At 35.5% G+C, this 22,555-nt stretch overlaps 1 long non-coding RNA gene across 7 annotated transcripts in view; it reads left to right on the top strand.

The window, feature by feature from the left end:
* LOC143661972 (uncharacterized) overlaps positions 1–22,555 on the top strand; it is a 531,445-nt gene that overhangs the window by 288,314 nt on the left and 220,576 nt on the right. For 5 of the 7 annotated variants that reach the window (XR_013165052.1, XR_013165053.1, XR_013165051.1 and 2 more), the window contains 3 exons: positions 15,779–15,900; positions 17,273–17,387; positions 20,313–20,510. The exons of 1 other annotated variant lie outside the window; for it this stretch is intronic. This is a non-coding gene — a long non-coding RNA (uncharacterized LOC143661972). Of the gene's footprint in view, positions 1–15,778; positions 15,901–17,272; positions 17,388–20,312; positions 20,511–22,555 lie in introns of those variants that run through there. One more of the 7 variants, XR_013165057.1, reaches the window with a different exon arrangement.

Here is a 22,555-nt window from a genome sequence, read left to right as displayed (position 1 = left end):
GAATCTACCTCATACCACAACACCAACAGCGTTCCAGTTAAGTAACTGGATTATAGTTGAAAGAGCTGCAAGACAGACTTTCTGTGAGAGGGATCAGTTAGGAAAGACTAAAATGAAGCATGTGAAACAGAAATAAGGACACTGTAGAAATCTGGTTCCTCTACCTCCAACAAATATGAAAAACAGCCCAACACGTCTACTCTATTAACATAAATTATTATATTAAAGTACTATTTATATTAATTGCTGTTATCCATCTCAACATGCTGGGATGTCAATGAAAAATTATAAGCTATGTCAAAAGGCAAAAAACAAAACAAAATAAAAATACAGTCTGAAGAGACAAAGTGATCATCAAAATCAGACTCAGATATGACATAGGTGTTGGAATTATCAGGTAAGGAATTTAAAATAATTATGATTAGTAAATTAAGATCCCATAAAAAGTAGACAATATGCAAAAGCAGACAGATAATGTAAGCACAGAGATGAAAATTCCAAGAAAAATAAAAGGAAAGGATAGAAATCAAGACCACTGTATCAGAAATGAAGATGCCTTTGATGGGCTTATTGGGAGATTGGACTCAACTGAGTAAAGAATCAGTGAGCCTGAAGATGGTTGAATAAAGACTCGGCAATTGAAAATGCAAAAAGAAAAGGAAAACAAGCAAGCAAGCGGAATAGAACATCCAAGAACTCTGGTACAGCATTGAAAGGTGGGACAATCGCATATTGGGAATACCAGAAGTAGAAGAAAAAGAGAACAGAAGAAGACATATTTGAAGTAATAATAGGCAATAACTTTAAAAAATTAGTGACAGACATCAAACCACAAATCCAGAAATCTCAAATAAGAACAAGCAGGATTACTAGAAAACAAAATTATTCATCATATTGAACTGCAGAAAATGAAAGACAAAGAAAATATCTTGAAAGAAGGCAGAGGGTGAAAAAAACACCTAACTTTTTCAAAATTTGAAACTGTTATGTACCCCAGAAAAGGTCATGTCCTTTTCATCCATCCCTGTGGTACCTTTTGACTAGGTTGTTTCAATTGAGATGGGGCCCAGCCCGTTTAAAGTGTGTCTTAATCCTTTACTGGAGTCCTTTATGAGAATTTAAAAGGAAAAGACATTTGAAGAGCTCTTAGAAAGAAACACCCCAGACATGCCAAGAGAGGACCCGCAGATGCTCAGAGAGAAAGCCACTGGGATCAGAAGCTGAAAGCAGGGGAACCCAGAAGCAAAGGACCAGTAAATGCCAATCATGTGCCTTCCCATGGAACAGAGGAAAAATCTGGACATTTCCATGGCCTTAGAACTATACATTTGTAAACTAATAAATCCCAAATGTAAAAGCCAATGCATTTCTGGCTAATTGCATTCCAGTAGTTTTAGCAAACCAAGACACTTAATAGTGAAATAATAGGAATTATTGTAGACTTCCCATCAGGAAGAGGAAAGCAAGAAGAGAATGTAGCATTTAAAGTGTTGAAACAAAACAAAACATCCACTTAGAAATCTATGTCCAGCAAAATTATTCTTCAAAGGAGAAGGGGAAATAGTCTTTCTCAAACAAAAACAAAGGGAATACATTACCAGCTTACCTGCCCTACAGGAATGTTAAAAAAAGTTCTTCAGCAAAAGAAAATTGGTACAGATCAAAAACTTGTATCTACGTAAAGAAAGAAAGAGTGTCAGAAAAGGTATAAATGAAACTAAAATAAAATCATATACTTTCCTTATTCTTAATTGATCTAAAAGATGAATGTTTGTCTAAAGTAATGATAATAATAATGCAGTTATGATTACAGACTATGGATGAGTGAACTGAATTGTCAGCATTGTCACAAGGGACAGAAAGAAGGAATTAGGACTTATCTGTTATAATTTATCTGTACTACATGTGAAGCAAAATAGTTATATTAAGGTGTATATTAAGGTGGATTTAAATTAATTAAAATGATATATTTTAAACTCGATGCTGAGCATTAAAATAATGCAAAAGGAAGTGTTTTTTATTTGCTAAGAGAGGAGATAAAATGAAATCACTTCAGGGCAGTGCTATGGTGGCTCAGCAACATAAATCTTGCCTGTCATGTCGGAAACCCAAGTTCGACTCCCAGTGCCTGCCCATGTGAAAAAAAAGGAAAGCAATCCCTTTAAATGCTCAGTTAGAATCAGAGAAGGTAGGTAAAAAACAGGGGGAATAAAAGAAACAAAGAACAAATGCAATGAATGTAAAAGTTACAAATATGTGGCTATTGATCCCATTTTAGCAATGCTCACTTTAAATATTATTTTTCTAAATGTAGCAAGTGAAAGACTGAGCTTGTTAGAATGGATAGAAAACAAGACCCAAACATAGGTCTTCTGCTCATTACATTTGTTCTTTCTTCCTTTTCTTCCCTGTCTATTGACTACACAGCCTAAAATATTTATGATTTGGCCTTTTACAGAAAATATTTGTTGACCCTGCAATGGGCTTTTATTCAAATATATGAAAAACTACATTTTCAATTAGAAAACTCTATAGGAAGAATATTTTATCAGCTGTGCAATAGTGCTGAAGATATATAGATCTGAGTTTTGTGTTATAATTTTTCAAAACTTCCTTTTTTAATTTTAGCTTATTGTACTCTAAAAACAGAGGAACCTGGTGCCAAATCCCTGAGATACTTCAGGAATCTGAAGTGGGAAGTGACTTTTTTCTTACCTCATCTTCCCTATAGGCGTAGATATTAATCTTTATTCCTTCTGCTAAGTCATTTATTATATGTACATCTACTTCTTATTTGCAAAGTTTTGTTGATACCTCTCAATATTTCTTTCCTGTTTTTATTTCTTATTTTTTATTCTCTAGGTTCCCATGTTAGTATTTTATTCCTTTTCTGTCGTCTTGCTAGGATTTCTTGAAGACAGGCAGATTCACATTTCTGACTGTGAATTATTAAAATTTACTATATTACATTTTTAAAATCCAATGCCATAAATAATGCCCATTTTTCACATGCTGTATTAGCACATTTAGATATGGAGGTAGTTTTTTCTGACATACCTTTAACCACTTCAAATACTTTTTTCCTAAATGATCCCATTTTTGATATATCACCTAAAATTCTTCCTTTTTTTTTAACCAGATCTATTGATGATATGCTAATCATATCAATGTTTGGTCTTCACCTCTGAGTCTGCCTAAATATGGGCAATTGAATGTAGATAATATACTTGTATATTTGAATTGCCTACACAGTTAATTGATGTCATTTATTTTCCACTTTCACACTGAAGAGAAAATGTCACTGGTTAGTTTTGTCTCCACAGATGAAGCTCTTTGGTTTTTTCTGTTTCTTTCTTTTTATTAATGTCAGACTGTTCTGCCTCAGATAGTACAATATTGGTAAGAAATAAGAGATTTCTTTATCTGCATGGCACATGTCAATAAATGATATGATCTTCTGCTTTGTTACTAAAGGTTTGTGCCAGTTAGATTAAATTTTCTTCTGGGTTTAAATAGACTCTTTTTTTTTCCCTTCAATATTTGGTATATTTTTCTACATTATTCATTAATTGGGGGGGTCTTAATTCAGGTCCAGATATTTCAGATGTAGATTGACTATAATTTAAGATAATTCGTTTATTTTTAGATGAATAATGAGCAAATTGGCAAGCTCCATTGTATGATGTATTATCTTTTTAAATTATAGCTATTACTCCAAATTGCTGCCATCACTATGATAAATATCTATAATTAAAGTTTTCCAAGCTAAAGTGATTATTTGCATGAGGGACAAATTAGTTACTGAAAATGGCTTTAGTACAGGTATTGATACAAAAATCTTCACTGATAATACGATAGCTAATGAGAGCATAATCAAATAAAGTGCAGTAGTTGAAAATTAATAATTTTCCAAAATATATATATATAAATGCATTAGATAAATGCATTTTTGTAAAGGTAAATGCAGTGAATATTTTCCCCAAATATATATAAATTAGAATATCACTTTTGAGAATAAAACAACCCTCTATGAAACATAGTGCATCAAAGTAATCATCTCTGTACTTGGAAACACTTAATTGAACATTTATTTATCCATTAATTCATTCTCTGTTCATTCACATGTCATATTGAATCTAATATGATGCATTTATATTTTTAGGTTAAAAAAGTTAATGTCACATATTACTATACCCATAAACAAACTGTCCGCTATTACTATACCCATAAACAAATTGGCTCTATTGCTTTGGTAGTTGGGTAAAGTTTGAAAAAGTGTGAACCAGGGATTTATGTGTAATAGTGAAATCTGGCAAACATTTGGATTAAACTATTGCTAGGAATGGAAAAATCTGGCCTACTTCTACAGTCTTTATGTTATGTCAATGTGGTATAAGATGTAGAATTTTTTAGCTTATTTTTTACAAGGCAAGCACTTTTCTATTCTTTCTTCTTCAATCATTCTTTCTTTACATATTCTCTTAATTATATTGCAATTTATTGAAAATTTCAAGAAATACATTTATCAATATGTTTGTAAAACTATACAGTTTATTAGCTGAGTGCTTGGTTTTATTCATGATGAATTTACAAAAATAAACAAGAATCTCCAGGAAAAAGAAAACAACATACAGATCAGCAAAGGCAAGAAATGCTTTAGTATTTGTGGCAGAGATATCACCACATTTACTCACTATGAATAAAAGTTAATTTTCCCTGCCACCTAAACTATGCCCTTTTTCACTTTTTACAGATACATATGTTTGAGGGTAGGAATAAAACAAGTAGAACTTTAAAATTAACTTAATTCTGGAGAATTTGGCATTTGTCCAATAGCTTTTATTGTTTCAGCTTTTTCCAAGTTTTTATTATAGATGTATTTTCCCCTTCATTATCTCTTTGCATTTACAATTCCATGAAAGTACACTGTCATTTTTAAAAAGTTTCTAAATGACAGTTCACACCAAAATGGTATTCAGTGATCATGGTATCAGTTACCATTGGTTATCAGAGAATTGTTAACAAGGTTAGCTTTATGGGTTGTAGATTTGGCACCACCTGAAAAGTAGCCTTAAGATTTAACTTCTGATATCATTGTGTTAATCCACTGAGACTAATCTATATATGCATTGAGAAATGAGTTTGCTTTATTAACTTCAATCAATTATGGTAATCATAAAACAAACCTTTATTGAGAACATAATATTTGCAAGGCACTGGAGACTTCATTATTAACAGGAAGAAAATATGTCAAAATTAATTACATACGTTTGATGAATGTCATTATACATTTATGTAAATAGAAAAAAAGAGCTAGCAACCACATCTGATTGGAGAAGTAAGGGCAAGATTTTCTGTGAAGGTAATATTTAAGTTGGGTCTATACAGATGAGAGTTTTTCAGTCAGATACATATTCCTAGCAGAGGAAAGAGCACAAGCAAATGCACAGATATATGGCTATTTTGTTTTTTTGCAATACATGTAAAAAGTGAATTCAGAGAAAAGCGGTTGAATTTATTAAGAAAAAAATCTCAAAACAAGAGAAGCGTTTGATGCACTAAGAGAATTTAATATGGAGAAAAAATTACAAATATTTTCACACCTTTGAAAGACTTTCACTTATTGGGGAATTCAATGTTTTAGGGGCCACAGTGTTCAGAACTGAATAATAGATATCAGGGAATATTTGTTAGCAGGCAGACTTCACTAAAATACGAAGAGGCTACCTTGCAGAGGGCTGATTTCTTGAAACTGAAAATAGTTAAGCTTAATTGTTGTTTTGAATCTCAGATGTATTCATATATTCCGAATTTATTCTGAAAACAGACATTTTTTGATAAATATTCAATAACATGGAACATACTCTTGGAAATTATATTAAACATTAATAAAAGAATTATTTTCCTCATATATCAATTTTAATACTTCAAAAATGGAGCACTTTCCTAGAATCTTCTTAAAACATACAGAAAAGCGAACAAAAACTTGTAGAGTTAGATTAATTTTCAAGTTTTTAGCAATTTGTGAATATATCTGTGTAACTAGTTTCCAGATAAAGAAACAGACCTTTGTCATTATTCCAGACACACACTTGGACCTGCTTCCCAAGGGAATCACTCTTGTGACTTCTAATGCCCAGATTGTTATGTCTGTTTTTTAATATTATTTATAAATGGGGTCAGACGCTATATTCTCTTTTGTGTCTGCAATGTTTCATTCAATATTTTCTTGAGCCATCCAAACTCTTGCATGTTATTTAGATTATTTTCACTGCTGTAATAGTAGTGTATGAATACACTACAATTTGTCTATTCTTCTGTGAAAGAGTATGTGAGTTATTTGTAGTTTTAATTTGTTTCAAATATTTTGCTATGAACAATTTCCTCTGTGTCTTTGATGGCAGATTCACGCATTTATTCCATGTGTCCTTCCAACCTACAAAATTATTTTCTGATCTAATCCACTGTGTATTTAGAGTTTGGTGTGATTATACATGTAAAATAAAACATGTTCTTCAAACTGAGATAATATTTAAAAAAACAAAAACATGAAATTGCCTTTCTTCTGAATGGAGAGTTTAGAGAGCATAGAAGTTCAGTTTAGAGCAAATAAGCTGACTTCTCTATGAAATAAATTTGATTTATAAGCTCTTTCAAATCTTGAACGTCATACAGATCTATTCCATAAATCTTTTACCCTTTGATTTTCTTTCATCTTAAAAGGGTTCCCTTTTTTGTAATGTCTTTGCCTGGTTTGGGTATGAGGGTGATGTTGGCTTCATAGAATGAATTAGGTAGCTTTCCCTCCACTTCAATTTTTTTGAAGAGTTTGAGGAGAATTGGTCTCTCTAATGAATATAGATGCAAAAATCCTCAATAAAATTCTAGCAAATCGAATCCAACAACACATTAAAAGAATTATACATCATGACCAAGTAGGATTCATCCCACGTATGCAAGGATGGTTCAACATAAGAAAATCAATTAATGTAATACACCATATCAACAAATCAAAGCAGAAAATTCACATGATCATCTCAATTGATGCAGAGAAGGCATTTGACAAGATTCAACATCCTTTCCTGTTGAAAACACTTCAAAAGATAGGAATACAAGGGAACTTCCTTAAAATAATACAGGGAATATATGAAAAACCCACAGCTAATATCATCCTCAATGGGGAAAAATTGAAAAGTTTCCCCCTAAGATCAGGAACAAGACAAGGATGTCCATTATCACCACTATTATTCAACATCATGTTGGAAGTTCTAGCCAGAGCAATTAGACAAGAAAAAGAAATACAAGGCATCAAAATTGGAAAGGAAGAAGTAAAACTATCACTGTTTGCAGACGATATGATACTATATGTAGAAAACCCAGAAAAATCCACAACAAAACTACTAGAGCTAATAAATGAGTACAGCAAAGTAGCAGGTTACAAGATCAACAATCAAAAATCTGTAGCATTTCTATACACGAGCAATGAACAAGCTGAGGGGGAAATCAAGAAACGAATCCCATTTACAATTGCAACTAAAAGAATAAAATACCTAGGAATAAATTTAACTAAAGAGACCAAAAACCTATACAAAGAAATAGGTTTCTTTATACAAAGAAAACTGCAAAAACCTGTTAAAAGAAATCACAGAAGACCTAAATAGATGGAAGGGCATACCGTGTTCATGGATTGGAAGACTAAATATAGTTAAGATGTCAATCCTACCTAAATTGATTTACAGATTCAATGCAATACCAATCAAAATCCCAACAACTTATTTTTCAGAATTAGAAAAACCAATAAGCAAATTTATCTGGAAGGGCAGTTTGCCCCGAATTGCTAAAAACATCTTGAGGAAAAAAAACGAAGCTGGAGGTCTCACGCTGCCAGACTTTAAGGCATATTATGAAGCCACAGTGGTCAAAACAGCATGGTATTGGCATAAAGATAGATATATCGACCAATGGAATCGAATAGAGTGCTCAGATATACACCCTCTCATCTATGGACATTTGATCTTTGATAAGGCAGTCAAGCCAACTCACCTGGGACAGAACAGTCTCTTCAATAAATGGTGCCTAGAGAACTGGATATCCATATGCAAAAGAATGAAAGAGGACCCGTATCTCACACCCTATACAAAAGTTAACTCAAAATGGATCAAAGATCTAAACATTAGGTCTAAGACCATAAAACAGTTAGAGGAAAATGTACAGAGATATCTTATGAAACTTACAACTGGAGGCAGTTTTATGGACCTTAAACCTAAAGCAAGAGCACTGAAGAAACAAAAGAAATAAATGGGAGCTCCTCAAAATTAAACACTTTTGTGCATCAAAGAACTTCATCAAGAAAGTAGAAAGACAGCCTACACAATGGGAGACAATATTTGGAAACGACATATCAGATAAAGGTCTAGTATCCAGAATTTTTAAAGAGATTGTTCAACTCAACAATAACAAAAAGACAGCCAACCCAATTACAAAATGGGAAAAAGACTTGAACAGACACCTCTCAGAAGAGGAAATACAAATGGCCAAAAGGCACATGAAGTGATGCTCAATGTCCCTGGCCATTAGAGAAATGCAAATCAAAACCACAATGAGATATCATCTCACACCCACCAGAATGGCCATTATCAACAAAACAGAAAATGACAAGTGCTGGAGAGGATGCGGAGAAAGAGGCACACTTATCCACTGTTGGTGGGAATGTCAAATGGTGCAACCACTGTGGAAGGCAGTTTGGCGGTTCCTCAAAAAACTGAATATAGAATTGCCATACGACCCAGCAATACCATTGCTAGGTATCTACTCAAAGGACTTAAGGGCAAAGACACAAACGGACATTTGCACACCAATGTTTATAGCAGCGTTATTTACAATTGCAAAGAGATGGAAACAGCCAAAATGTCCATCAACAGACGAGTGGCTAAACAAACTGTGGTATATACATACGATGGAATATTATGTAGCTTTAAGACAAGATAAACTTATGAAGCATGTAATAACATGGATGGACCTAGAGAACATTATGCTGAGTGAGTCTAGCCAAAAACTAAAGGACAAATACTGTATGGTCCCACTGATGTGAACCGACATTCGAGAATAAACTTGGAATATGTCATTGGTAACAGAGACCAGCAGGAGTTAGAAACAGGGTAAGATAGTGGGTAATTGGAGCTGAAGGGATACAGACTGTGCAACAGGACTAGATACAAAAACTCAAAAATGGACAGCACAATACTACCTAATTGTAATGTAATTATGTTAAAACACTGAATGAAGCTGCATCTGAGCTATAGTTTTTGTTTGTTTGTTTGTGTCTTTTTTCATTATTATTATTTTTATTTTTTTCTCTATATTAACATTCTATATCTTTTTTGTTGTTTTGCTAGTTCTTTTCCTAAATCGATGCAAATGTACTAAGAAATGATCATCATGCATCTATGTGATGATGTTAAGAATTACTGATTGCATATGTAGAATGGAATTATTTCTAAATGCTGTGTTAATTTCTTTTTTTCTTTAATTAATAAAAAAAAAGTGTTCCCTATGAGTGTGTGCAAGACAAAAACAAAACAAGTAAAACTGTGACCTCAGCTCCTGCCCCTATAGTTACTTCATTAAAAACTGCAAGGTCAAAGGCCAAGGTGAACCGAAAATGAACACAGTACTTTTGATTCCATAATATTATCCTCATCAATTACTGAGCAAGTCAAGTAAATTCTCTAAATATCTTCTCCATCTACAGATATTGGCCTGGGCATAAAGCAATTTTTTAAATTATTTTTTAAATTGACAGTTCATCGCATCTGAATGTTACTAATAAATATTTTTACAGTCCATGTAAGCAATGCGGCAATATTTTATTTATTTTTTGTTCCACTACTTGTGTAGTTGAAATAGAAGAATGGTCTCACTAATTTTATAACACTTAGTTGACCCTACAACTGTCTGAATCAAGTATGCTTTATTATCCTACGTAATTTCAACTAATTATTTCTTAGATTAAAAAAAACTTAACACAAGTGAAGAAACAGTTTTGGCCTTCCACTGTGGTTCTTTATTATACTTGAATATATATAATGTATTGTTAAGAATTACACTTGAATTACACTGTACATTAGTTAGAATTAATGTAAATTCTAATTTACATTAGAATTCTGTACACTTTAGTGTATTTTATCCAAAAATATTTTGCAGACATTAATACACTCATCATATACAGGTTGCAAAATCAGAATTGTTCTTCTAATAGGAAGTTTAGCATTGTATTTATAAGTTGATAACCATCTCACCTCTAGATTGCTTTCATTCATAATTAGTATATAATCAAAGGCAATGAAGTTTTTTTTTTGTAACATATCTTCACATTATAGAGTGTGTTAAAGTCATCATTTCTCTGACAGCCTGTCCTCGTTTCAGAGTACCTGCCTACATTAATTTTAAATTGCTGCTAGGACAAATTCCTGCAGATTTAATGGTATATATTTATTGTATCATATGTAGCAACACACACCATCTTATCGTTCTGTAGATCAGAAATCTGACACAGGTCTCAGTTGGCTAAGAACGAGGTGTTAGCAGAGCTGTATTCCTCTCCGAAGGCGCTAAGGAAGAATACAGTTCCTTGCCTTTTCCAGCTTCTAGAGGTCTCCTGTGTTCCTTGCTTTGTGTACCCTTGTTCAACTTCAAAGCCATCGATGTCGGGACACGTCCTCATACAGCACTCTCTCGGATTCTTCTGATTCTCTTTCCCAACTTTAAAGATGCTTGTGATTATGTTTGGCCCACCCAGATAATCCAGCGTAAAATCTTTATTTTATGATTAACAGATTTGCAACTTTAATTTGCCATGTAACCTAACAATATCATTAGGGCATGCACAACATTGTGTACCCATTATTCTGCCTACTTAACTGCCCTATTCAGTTCAGGAAATGGCACCAGCATCAAAGCATCACTTATCTGAAATATTTTCTGCAGTTACAGTAACCACATCACTGACTGCAACCCTGCCATGACCTCTCCACACCCCACTGGTGTTTTCATGTAGTGTATTGCTCCTGACACTCTTTTATGCATATGTGTATGAATGAATTTATTGTTTTCAAACTTTCCCTGTTTCTAGAAAATTAAAACAAACACAGCAGTGTTGTCAAGTTCTTACATTGGCAGAACATACCATGCAATGTAAGTAAAATGGGTCCTATACATTTATTTATTGCAAATTAATTTTATCTTAGCTCATATATATTTCCTTAGGTGCTAAGAAAAATGTTATCATAATACTCAATGAAAAATAAAAGCCAATCATGAGAGTTTTCACCCTTATTCTATCTTTTTGGGCAACTTACATAAACATTTTACATATTTCTGTCCATTGCATTAAGGCATTGTCAAAAAAATGCACTGCCTAAATTCTGAGCTTGCAGAAAACATCAAAATGAATTTATAATATAAAATTGAAAAAGGGCAGTTGTCATTCCAGAACACAAATTCGCTCCCTACTGGATAATATTTTTCACTATTACAAAGCTCCTCCATTGATAATGATGAGCACATACACTGAAAGAATCATTCTATCTTCAGTGCCGAATTTTTTTAAAAAGGCAAATAAACAATTTTAATAACCCATTTCAGAAGATTGTCTCCTGGAAAAAAAAATGGTTTCAAAATATAGCAAACACATGAAATTGCTTTTGAAGAATCATGCCCAGTGAATGAAAATACAAAGTTGTAGTCTTCTTCTTTTTCTACATTTACGAATATTAATCTTGGAAGAAGAAATAGAAGCATTTTCCATGGTGACCTCCTCACTCCCAATATTATCCCGGTTTCCTGATTATAAGACCAGGGACTCCATGGACAGTCACATAGTTTAGAAAGAGTCAAAAGGATTTTAAAGCATTTTAGCACCAGAGGGTACAATGCAATTTCTCCTCATTTATATTCTTTAATCTAAAGGTCATTCTTTAAAAAGCCCTCAAAACGCTGTAGTATAGGAAAGACACTAATAACAAATATGAAATAAAGGAAAGCTATACTTTTGGAAGAATCCAAGTATTGTGCTAATATGCCCTGAAGATTTATATAGAAGCCCAACTCCGTAGGTGCTGGAGGAGGGAATTTACTTGCCACTCAGCACTCACAGGGCCATGACTTTCCTTTTTTAATCCAGTAAAATTTTTATTTCAGGATATAGCATTATTTTTAGTATTCCATCAAATGTAAATATTACTCCAGGTATAATTTCTGTTCTTGGATTTATGTAGGTGCATATCCTAGTATGAATGCTCTAATAATTCATTTTATGGTGATGTACCTGGTTAAAAAAACAAAACAAAGAATTATTTCTTTATCCAAATTTGTTCACATTGTTGTTATCTTATTCTTCGTCTCCTTTCTCTGACTCTCTCCTCTTTCCTTTCTGTCTGTCCTTTTTGTCTCTTTCTTTTTCTCAACCCCTATATGACAGAATTTTCTCTACAGGTATTGGACATTGGCATAGAAGAAGACCCCTTATCTCTTGGGAGTGGCAAACTAAAGGCTCATACTTCATACAACTTTTATAAAGAATTTCTTACTCCTACCTCGGGGCCTTCTGACATTAGTCTGTGTGCAACAAAATCAATCCGTTGCAGAGAGCCTGGTTTCTTTGGCCTCTGTAGCTGCAAACACAGGGAAATTTGTTCAGAGGCCAAAAGCAGTTTTTTTTGGCCTCTGATATAACAATCTTAGCTCAAATTTGTCTTGAAGGGCATCCTTCATAGAAAGAAGTTAAAGCGACTTCAGAATCATCAATTAGTAAAAAGCAAACTTACCAGATAATGTCTGGTAAATAATAAATTAAAAAATCTAGTGTGTACAGAGCAAATAAGTTATATTTTTTATATAAGAAGAATTGAGAGTATTAAAAATAATTCCTGGCCTCCCCTCCCCCCCAAAAAATAATGGAGAAAATACAGGACTATTTTAATTCAGTATATGCCAAATTACATAGTCCCGTGGTTTTCCCAGGGGAAAAAATAAGAGCTATTAAAAAAATGAAAGTGTGCACATGTAGTTTTTCTGACACCCTCACAGTCCATTTTGCATCTAAAAGCCTGAATCTCAGAAAGCATAAGTCACTTCCCATTGGCTAAACAAATAGAATTCAGATCTTTTGATTTTTTTTTTTTTTGTCCACTATACCTTCACCAACACTGTACTGTGCCATTTGTTTTTCCTTCATAAAAATGTTCTCAAAGTGCAGTAGTATTAAACATAGTGACAACTCAAATTTACTGGCTTATTTTGTACACCTGAATGTTTGTGGATATTGAGAATTCCCTCAAAACAAGTTTTTCCCTCTAATAATTCTCTTAATCATACATGTACAAGATGGTTCTGAGCCCCTGCTTCCGTCCTGGCGCTCCAGCATCTCCAGCCCCCCCATGCGATGCCCCCACTTGTTTGCTCCCCCCCTGTTGCTGTGGCCCTTTGCTAGAACATTGATGCCTGGTCGAAGGCACTGTCGCCTGTTGCTGTGCCTTAGTTGTGGCACATAAGCTAGGAAGTGGTTCCATGTTCCATTCCATCTTTAATTTGTTGGAGTTTCACCATCTTACCAAGCCCTGTGTTACCCAACTTTGCCATTTGGTCTTTCCAAGGGAAACAGCATCTTCAGCATCTGTAAGGAATGAAAAGTAGAAGAATATACTTGCTATGGATAAGTTTTCAAGGTAAGGTGCAGTGAGGTGGAATTCTGAAAAATAAAGTTCCTCATGTTGGTTATTGATCCTGAAATAAACTGAGGGATGTTTTCTCTAAATTACATGTCAGACATCATCATCTGTCTTATTTTGCCAGGACTGGTATAGCAGGTACTACGCATTACTTGGCTTAAACCACAGGAATTTTTAATTTCACAATTTTTGAAGCTAGAAGTCTAAAATCAGGGTGTCAGCAGGACAGTTATTAGAAGTTGGAGGAAAATAATCCTTATTATACAGTAGCAGAGAACTTGGTGAAATCGTGTTCTGATGATGGATGGAAAAATAGCTTGTGATAAACTTGGATCGTTTAGCTAAGATTTACAAGCTAAGTATGGAATTTGAGGCCTGGTTTCTTCTTACTCCTTATAGTGAAATAAGAGAGGAAAAGGATAAACTGAAGGCTAAATTCTTAAGCAAAAAGAAACAAGCCATAGATGATTTGGAAAATTCTCAGCCTTTCCAGATGGTGTGTCCTGTGACTAAAGCCAGAAGTGACTCTACTAGGATCCTCCCTGAACTCCTAGGAAGTGAACCCTCAGAAATCTGGTCTGGGCCTCATATGAGGCTTTGCTGAGCCACCCTTTACTTGGGAAATTAGGCATATGGCCCAGGAATCCAGTCAGCCATCTCAGAGGAAGTCAGAATTGAGAATGCAATTGAGAAAGATTTGTAGAGAGTCCTTTTGTTTGATGGTTTAGACCTTCTTGAACTACAAACTGAACTGGCAAAGTTCTTTTTTGGAAATTTGGGTGATCAGATGCATTGCCAACCTGGAGTAAAAAAGACAGAGACAGGATGAAATTAAATAAAATTTACTTCAAAAGCAGAACCATAGAAGCAGAGGTCTGGGCTGAAGAGATTGCTTCAGGCCAGGAGCCAGAAGCTTTCATTCAAGTCTTTGTGTAAGGGGGATTTATGGCTGTGCACTTGAAAGGAATGAGCCTTCCACCTCAATGTAGGGAAGAGTTCATCCAGTATCTCAGAGCTTGGCATGACTGGATGGGACTGACACTTCAGTAGGCCCAGAGGACAAAGCATTAATCAACAGATGAGACTCCATTGATTCTTAGACCTTGGAATCTAGTGGAATCTGTCCTGCTGGGTTTGGACCTGCATGGGACCCTGACCACCATTTTCCATCCAATTTCTCCCTCTGGATAGTAATGGCCATCCTATGCCTCTTGCTCCATGTACACTGGATGTAGATAACTTACTCACAATGGAGTCCACTTGGAGAGGAATTTTTTCCAAGGAGGGACCATACCCATAACTGATTTAGATGAGACTTTGTACTTAGAGTTATTACTGAAATGACTTAAGCTTGGGGGATTTGGGGGTAGAGTGAATATATTTTGCATGTGAGAAAAACAGGTCTTTTGGGGATCCAGAAGACAGACTGGTTGGTTGGAATATGTGCCTCAAGAAAAGGCATGTTCTTAATCTTAATCAGCACCCCTGTGGATGTGAGCCAGTTTATAGATTTTGCTTTTAGATAAGGTGTGGCCAAGTGAATCATGCTGCATCTTATTCCATATTGCTTGAGGATTTAGTAAGAGAAGAAACAAGAAGCCAGAAATCAGAGAAACATGAGAGGATCCAGAAGCCAGAAGTCAGGAGAAAACTGGAAAGCAGATGCAGAAAGTAGAAGCCATCACTACCTGACCAGAGGCAGAGCTACAAGCCAAGGAACCCAGGGAGTGCCAGCAGCCAGCTCCAGAATTCTACAGACTTCTGGGAGAAAGCAAGCCCTGCCAATATCTTGATTTGGGGCTTCTTCTATCCTCAAAAATGTGAGCTGATAAATTCCTGTTGTTAAGCCAGACCAGTATGTGGATATTTTTTCATACATGAGCCTAATGCTAAATAAAACCCAGTAGTGGGTATGTGTCTTATGTATGTCTGTATATGTAGTCACGTAAGAAGGTGATAAAATAAACCTTCTATTAGGCTGTATAATTTAAAATAGTTCAGATTCATAATGATGGATATAAATACTTATATAACATGTTTTAAAATTTCAGGACTTGAATTTCTAGAATTGTAAATGTGTTTGAGGAATCTGGGGAGGTTTTGGATAGTTCTATCAATCTATCCTAAAGAATAAGGAATCTAAACCCAAAAGACATTTGGCTGTGCTCATAAGGTTAGTAAGTTCTTGAAAGCCAAAGTCAAGTTGTTTTGACTTTGTATATTTTTTTTAACACAAACTGTTCCTTCAAACTGGCTAGCATTTCACTTTTTAATAAAAATTAAATAATTTTAAGCGTTGATGATCTGACCTAAAAAATCTCAAGGTATGGAAATTGATAACATCCATTGTTTTGTCTTTTACCTGTAATGAAATCATGCAAAATTTAAGCTCATTTGATTTGATTGTTTACTTATAATCTCATGCTCTATTACTTCCACTAATATCTTAATAAAATAATTTACTATAATGTACCCCCATATTTCTCCCATATGAAAAATACAATTAGAAAAATCAACTTCTTTAAACATCCTTGTTCTTGACCTTGTTGCTTTTCTTGCAAAGATCTTAAATTTTAAAAAAATCTCTGAATACTTTTAGCCCTCAATTCACTTCTACAATCCAGCATGTGTTGGTTATTTAATTGATAATAATTCATAAGAGTGGAAGTAGATATTTTTTAAAAGATGTTTTCTCTCGATGTATTATCTCATAATGATATTGGAAAACTCCCTGCTAGCATTGGAGCTCTGATTTTTAAGAACATATAATAGCCTAATGTTTTGCTCACATTTATATGCCGAAGTCAGTGATCCAGCCCCCCTTTCCTGCTGGTGAAATTGATGTTGCTAGATCATTCACAGCCTTAAACAGTTTTCATCTTTTGCAATAATTTTTAAATGGCTTCTATGCACCTTATCCATGGAGCAGAATATAGATACAGAGCTGTGTATGCACTTTATAGAGAAAAATCTGTCAGACTGCACATTTTCTTACCAAACACATAGATATAATCTAAATAGGATAATCGCGCTATGTGGGAATTTCAATTTGAAAACAGTAAACATATTGGGAGTAGAAAGATTCAGTTTAAAAAGTAATTAGATGTTTATAGTCATTTGATGCACTCTGGGAGCACATCAGGATGTACATTTCTCACTTTTATTTCCATAATGCTGGAAATTGACTGAAAAAAACCTCAAATTTCTTAGTAAAGCCAATCACATTTTTATTGTAGGTTTGTATAACTTACAGCTTGTGCCATATGTTTGATTGTATTTGGTACCTACCCTCTTGAAAAAATATAATCATATAAAATGAATACAACCATAGCATCAGAAGAAAAACATGCTATCTCATTGGGCTTCTTATGAGACATCTGATTATGCTAATCTATAAAAGGAAGAGAAACATATTCGTCAAAAGCCACCCACTTAATAAATTCAATATGGATATTTTATTTTATCCCTGGAGTTGCATGTAGGAATAAACCCCATTGCCAGTTTTTCTTCAAATTGTCTAATCTGTGTTTGTTTTCTTTGTAAAGTGATCATCAAAGAGAGACAGCACAAACATGGGGTGCCTGTGTAACACTACATATTCTGCCACTTAATGGATCAGGACTTCTCGATGTGCAATGTACACTTAAAGAAACATACCACGTATGTATTTTAAAAAAGGTTTGGCCTACATTTTTTCTTTTCCCAGAGCGAGTTTTTAAGTTATAGGTAGGACCACATTCAATTGACTAGAATGATATACCGCAAGATAGGACGGCTTCTCTTAAGATGATCAAGAACAATGTTTAACTGCAATCCTCCACAGTTTGGTAGACTGACAAGAAGGGAATAAATGCTGTTTAAGTCTACCTGTTGACTTTTATGACTCAGAATTTATTTCAGTCACAGCAGTTGCTCCATCTTTTTATCCTCAAAAGGACTGTCTCTAGGACAAAAGGAAAGAAAGAGGAAGCTTCACAGCTTCCTATCTTTAAGAATAACACTGTGATGCCTATAGGAGATCATAAATGGACAATGCACAATTATTGTTAAACAAATACAGAATTCATAAAGTTATCACATATAAAGTGTGTTGTATTGATCTAGCAATCCATTTTTTTACATTGTTTATACACTAGTAGATATACTTCATGTATTATCAGTTAGAATGATATCAGCAAAGAGATATAACATGTCTCTTTAATCACCAACCTTTATCATCAAGATATTTAAGGGACACTTTCTTTTCTCAAAATACTAATTATATGATAAGTAGTGCACTTAAACAAGAAATCCATATTTAAAATATCTCACATTTAGAATCAGATGGAAAAATGCTCCAATTAGAGAATAAAAAAGATCAAAAGATCATGGCCACACACACACACCAGGGTGTTGATGGGCCCTCCTTGGTAGAAGAGCCGTAATCCCTAAGACTGGGCCACCACCAGCGTGGTACCAGTACTCTACCGCGTGCTACATCCGGTGCCACCAGCGTCCTCTCATTGCACACACTGTAGGTCAGCAGTTCACATTTGTTATCTTCTATAAGACATGCATGCATAATGGTATAATAATATGCATACATAATTAAACATTTATTCCCAGCCCACAGTGTGAACAAAAGACAGACTTAGGGTTTAAACCCAGGTTCAATTAATGTAAACATCTATTCTCTCTCTACTATGTCAGGTTGCTTCTTCTAATTTTAATTATTTAAGCCTAATATGAGCCATATTTAGACAGATTAGAGGTGGCTGTGTTTGTTTCCTGGGGTTGCCACAGCAAAGTACCACCATCTGGGTGGCACAATACAACTGAATTTATTCTCTCATAGTTCTGGAGGCTAGAAGTCTGAAATCACAGCATCAGGAGGGCCATGCTTCCTCCAAAGTTTCTAGGGAAGAAGCATTGTTTGCCTCTTCCCCATCTTCCCCAGGCATTTCTTGGCTGGCAGTTGCTTCACTTCAGACTGCCTCCACCTCGTAGCCATCTTCTCCCCGCATCTCTGCTTTCACATGAAATTCTCCTCTCTGTCTCTGTATCTTCTCTTCTTTTCAGGACATAGGTCAGATTGGATGAAGGGCCCTCTTTATGTCAGTGTGACCCCATTTTAACTGATTACATCTGTAATGACATATTTCCAGATAGGATCACATTCCGAAGCACTGGGGATTAGGACGTCAGCATATCTTTTATCTTTTGTGGGAGGGGGACACAATTCAAGATGTAGCAGTGACTTTATTGATATTTACTTGTTTTCTTTAGTATTCCTCTTCCAAACCTCAAATCCAAAGAATGCCTTTAAAGCACAGGAAATTTCTGCTCAAGTTCAATATTTGAATGTTCAATTTGATCAATTCTGTAGTGGTCATTTCTTCAGCTTGTCCATGATCACTGATAGATAAAACATATTTTAAAATAACCTTGAAAACTTAAGACAGATAATAAATTCATTTTATAAATGATAAAATTCTGACATTTGTAAAGGTTAAATGATCTGCTAAGATAAATTTTTTACAGTATATAAAACAGAATATAGATATCCTAAATCCAATTCTGTGTCCTTTCCACTAAAATGAACAGAAACTGGAAAATAAGGTTCAAGTTGTGAAATTATAAGTATAAATGTTGTCACAAGCTAATTAATTTATTCACACATTTAAACACATTTGTAAATCCTCCGTGTATAAACAATAGAACTATATGAAGAAAGGACTTTTTTAAATTATATGTTAAAAAAATCAGTTCTGAAATATCTGCCATTGGCATATTTCTTAGAGGATTTCAGAATTATAATTATATCTCACAATATTGTTTTTCCCCAAAAGAACATCATCTTTCTTTTCAATGACAAATCTGGAATTGAAAATGGATTAAAATTATAGGACAGGAGTGTGAAAGAAAATAAAGATATGGATCAAAGTTTAAGATAAGATCACTGATAAGAAAACATATGTTTACTCTTTGATTTCTCTACTTTATCTACAAAATTTATTTGCCTACTATTGACAAAGGAGGATTTTACAATCTTGAAATCAGTTGAAGAAATCACAGATCTCAGGTGAATGAGTGGGACCATCTGTGTCTCAAGTTGCTGAGGGAGGGTTTGCGGTGCTACTTGTAAGCTTCAAAGTAGAGAGAACTTGAAAAAAAATTACATAATGTATTTGGAAGTGAGGATATGAGTTTATAAACTTGTCTCTGAATTTGAATGTATTTTGGAAGAAGAAGCTTGAGGTAGGATAAGCTAGAATACACAGATAAAATTTAATGAAATCATGATTTTACTTTTTTGTGATACCAAGGTTACGCTTGTATCATTGAATAGAACATTTGCAATATTCTGCATGAAACCACAGTGCAGAAGAAAATGTCACTTTCCATTTAATTCAGTGGCTCATGACACTATAAAGGGACTTAAGAAAGAGAGAAACTGCCACCTTTACTAATATTAACCACAGTTTCATCCACATGGTGACACTTAGGAGGAATAAACTGAAAAAAGCAAATGGAGATATACAAATGTGTTTACAGAATCATTCATCTGTGAATGTGAACACAAACATCTTTGACAACATCTTCCAGATTTGACCTCCACTGTGTTCAATAATGCATTGAAACAACGCTGATGGATATTTCCAATGTTCATTCACTATGTCAACATCTTTCAACAAATATTTGCTCAAGTTCTGCAATGATCAGGCAAGTACTGGATGCTTGGGCTACATCAGTAAGCACGACAGAGGGAAGTGCCTACATTTATGGGTAGAAAGGGCATTCAACAAATTGAATAGCTTGGGTCAGGTGGGGGTGGGGAGGCCAGCTGAGCAGAGGGTGGGGGCGGGATAGGCTAAAGAGAGAGACTGCAGAGGGGTGGAGAGGCAAGCTGAGCGGGGCAGAACAGGGCAGAACTGGCAAGACCGAGAGCTGTGCCCCTGGGAGCTGCAGCCCAGGGTCATGAGTCCAACCCCAGGTCCTTTCCTGCCAGCTGCTCGCCACCGCCGCGGCCCTGCATCACTTCCAGGCAAGCTGAGCAAGACCTGAGACCATGGGGGAAGATGGCGGAGTGGGGTCCCTCTTTGGTTTCCCACATCATTATCGATGGTATGAAACTATCCAGGGAACCTGATGCAAGCAGTGAGCGAGGTGGTGTGAGTCCCCAGCAGGTGGAATCTGGGAAAGTTGCAGAGCTGGTAGAATAGGATGCACCTTCGGAGAAACTGCCCTCCAGAGGTGGCCAAGGAACCGTCATCTGTTCAAACAGCACATCTGCGCATGTTCAGGAGCACTACTAAACTAGGAATTCTTCTCGGCGCTGGAGGCTGACACACACAGATATGCCTAGAGGAAGAGATAGAAATACGGATACATATACATAAATACATGCATACGTAGAATACACACAAACACCTCTGAATGCATTAAAAAGGAAAGTTACACACCAAGTGTTTACTAATGATCATTGTCTGGGTGATGAAATAATGTATCTCTACTTTCTTTATGAATCCTATATTTCTCACATTTTCTGTAATAACTGTGTTCTTGCTTGAAAAATGTGTAGTAAGCACTATGTTAGCAAGGGATAAAGCTATTGGGGGTAAATTTAAAGCAACAGAAGGAGTATCACACAGTTCGTGCCGGGGTTGGGTTTGCAGTTTAAAGAATTTGGTCAGGATGGGCCTCTGAATAAGTGACATTTGAGTACAGGTCTTGTTCCAATCCAGCTCTTGGAGGACTAGGGTTGGGGCAGCCCAAAGACTGACGAACACTCTAGGCAGAAAGTTAGATGTGAATTTTGATTAGGACTTCCAACAGGAGAGTATTTTCCAGGGTGGCGGCTGACCATGGAAAATGAAGGTTAGCAATTCACAAAGGGAGCTTGGGGAGTGCAAGGGCTCACAAGGATTTAGGACGAGGGTGTGAGAACAGAGTTTCAGCAGGGACTGGGGACACCGGACTTTGCTACCAGTGGCGATCAAAAGAGGGGAGTTTCAGTGCCTCCTTTACAGCACCAGCTGTACATTCTTCCCCCACTGAGGAGGTCTAATGACCTTTAACGTCTGTTTGATCATGTAGGCGGCTACCTGCAATAACCTTTTCCCAAAATGGAGGGACTCCTGGGCCTGGATCCCCACAGGTCTGAAGAAAGTGAGCTAGTAGAACATGCACCATTGCAGTGTATTGAACAGAGCAGAGCAGAGGAGAAATAGGATTTGATTTTTTGTGTACATAGATCTCTTGTGGAATGGACTGTAAAGGAAATGAGAGAAGCAGGAAAATAGGATGCAATGATAATCTTTGTGGCTAGTGAAGAGATACTGATGGCTTGGACAGGGGGTGCTGCAGTGGAGATGGTGATGAAGGTCAATTCTGGATATATTTTGAAGACATGCACCAGCAAGCATATTGGATATGAAGTGTGAGAGCAAAACCTTTCATTTGACCAGAGCAACTGGAAGGCTGGAGACAACCTCTGAGGGAAAGACCAAAGGAGGCCGAGATTTGGGGAGAAAGACTGTAGTTCAATTTAGACAGTTAAATTGGAGATGTCTGTTAGCACACGGTGGAGATGATGAGAAAGCAGTTGGAGTACAGGAGACAGTTGTGGAGGTAATACAAGTCTGTGAGACTTCAGAATACATTGCATTTAAAGGCTGAGAGTGGAGTAGCTCACCAGAGTCAGGACTGTTGGTAGAGAACATATCCAAGCACTGGGCATAGAGCGGTGCAGTGTTAAATGACTGGGAGTAAGATGCAGAACCAGTAAAGAGCAATGAGAAAGACCACCAGTGACATAGATGGAAAGGCAAGAAAGTGGGGTGTCCTGG

This window comes from Tamandua tetradactyla, chromosome 18 (genome assembly GCF_023851605.1).
Source record: "Tamandua tetradactyla isolate mTamTet1 chromosome 18, mTamTet1.pri, whole genome shotgun sequence".
NCBI classification, from domain to species: Eukaryota; Metazoa; Chordata; class Mammalia; order Pilosa; family Myrmecophagidae; genus Tamandua; species Tamandua tetradactyla.
This window is presented reverse-complemented; position numbering and strand designations above follow the sequence as displayed.